The sequence below is a fragment of the Coregonus clupeaformis genome, unplaced genomic scaffold, assembly GCF_020615455.1.
Source record: "Coregonus clupeaformis isolate EN_2021a unplaced genomic scaffold, ASM2061545v1 scaf0132, whole genome shotgun sequence".
NCBI lineage: Eukaryota > Metazoa > Chordata > Actinopteri > Salmoniformes > Salmonidae > Coregonus > Coregonus clupeaformis.
Window position 1 is genome coordinate 69066 of NW_025533587.1, and position 2492 is coordinate 71557.

The following is a 2492-nucleotide window of genomic DNA, read 5'->3' on the forward strand; positions in this document are numbered from 1 at the left end:
CGGTCTGCGTCTCACTAGAGGATCCATTGGCATCAGGAGAGTAGAAGGCCATAAAAGCGCTAACCAAAATGACTTTTGCACAGTAAAATACATTTAATGAATAAGTCGAAAATTGAATTACAATACCGCTTAATTTTTTCCGTCTATACTGGCTCTTAAAGAGTGGAAGTGCCCATAGCTCCTAATAGATGCTAATATATCTTCATTTACAGTGCAATGATGAAATAAACCCTTTTATGTAAATTGTAGACTGGCAAGAGAAAAAGGCCATGAAGGCAGACCGTGTGCAGTAAATTGTGAGAAATGTGCTTTTCCGATATCAACTTTCTCTCACTGCACATATTAGAAGAGAAAATGTAGTAAATCATCGCTAGATTAATTTGCCTGGATCTTTTTTAGTGAAAAGTGGAACAGTGTTCATGTATATGTTATCAAATGCACAGTATGAGTGTGTCTACGCGTGCACGCACATGCACACACGCACACACACACATGCACACACGCACACCCACATGAACTCGCACACACACACCTACTGAGTGAATATGTGCATGGTTTTGTTTTTTTGCATGTTTTTTTAACTTATGTACCACTGTCATCATCATGTGGAAAATCCCCATACCACACACACACACACACACACACACACACACACACACACGTCATGCTCTTCTATCCCCATGACGACCTAAAATGTATTTCCATTCAAAATCCTATATTCCTTAACCCCTAACAAAGCACCAAACCCAACCTTAACCAGAGGTGGGAAAATAAAGAAAGTAATTCAGGTGAGTCGAGTCAAAGCCAAAGATGAGGCAAGTCCTAAGTGAGGAAAAGTAAAGATAACAAGTGATAAAGTCCTAAATTTTAGTTTCTGAGTATTCAAGTAGCAAGCTTTGCAAGTATTAAAGAAAAGGGAAGTCCAGCAAGTACGAGTATTGATGTTAAAGTAAGGAGAATTTTGTAGATTTTGTGAGTGAGCAATATAAAATGACGATTGACTCGAGTCCAAGTAATGACTCCGAGTCCATCACCTCTGCTTAACCCTAACCTTAACCCTAACCTTAACCTGTAATCCTAACCCTAAACCTAACTCCTAACCCCTAACCCCTAACCCTAACCCTAAACCTAACCCCTTACCCTAACCCTAATTGTAACCCTAACCCTAAACCTAACCCCTAAGCTTAAAATAGCCTTTGTCCTCATGGGGACGTGGGAAATGTCCCCACGAGGGAGAATTTTCCTTGTTTTACTATCCTTGTGGGGACTTTTGGGGAAATTAGGTCCCCACAAGGACAGAAGAAGCAACCCACACACACACACACACTGACAAACACACACATACACAAACAAACCTATTTTTATCTCTTCACCATTCTTGATGAAACAGAGCTACCATTGAGGTTATCTGGGGGAGGTGGACATAAAATAAAACAGAAAAACACAATCCACATTCATTTTCTAGAAGAGGTTACTCACAGTGTTGCTCAACATGGGCTTTAACTGTGTATGGAGCCATTGTCACTGCATGTATTACAGTAACAGACAGCATTGCCTTTGTTGTTGTTGTTGTGTTTAAAACTCATCTTTCTGGGCAACCTTACATGGCCCCAGATGATGATGAACTGAGTGCCCTCAGCCTCCAGGGCTTCAATGGATTCCAGAGGAAATGACAGGGATAGAGAAGGGGTAGGAAGAGAGAAGCAGCCAGAGAGGGGAAATGGAGAGTATTCAGGGAGAGGGAGAGTTAAATGCAGGGGAGAAAGTGTGGGAAAAAGAGAGGATCATGGAGATAGAAGGTAGAGAGTGGGAAAGATGGGGGTGGGGGGAGAGAGAGAGAGAGAGAGAGAGAGAGAGAGAGAGAGAGAGAGAGAGAGAGAGAGAGAGAGAAAGAGGAGAACAGGGGTTAGATGAGCCGTTGTTTGTTGCACGCTCTTGTTACCGTAACCACATTTCTGGGATTCTTCATCATTGTGGCTATGGCTTGTCATGACAGTGGTCAGGAGACGTGAAGAAGAAGACAGTAGAGAGCTCTCCACACCACGGCATCCATGCCAACCGTGGCCCACTCTCTCTGAACAACAATACAACAAACACATGTTTACCATCAGGACACAGAGGAATGGATGGACCCAGAAATAGCATAATTACCAGAGCTGAAGCCAGGGTTCGCTCCTCCAAGACAGGCAAGTGGATGGACAAGGAACTGGGACTTCAATCTCAGGTTAGTCCCAAGGAAGTGGATACTAGGCATGGACCCAGCTAAAGGACCGAGCAGGAGAGACTGTGGGCAGATTTTTTTTGTCACTGATCACATGGACAAATCACGATTTCGCAGGTGTTCGCATCTTTCGATTTTCAGAAGGGGAGGGGACATTTGGCCCTTGCTCTGGCTGAGAGTTTCCGTTTAGGGGGGTGTAGACTTCTCTAGTCTCGTTAGTATCTTATATCATATATCTCTCCCCAGAACCTAATTGAGCATATGACGCAGC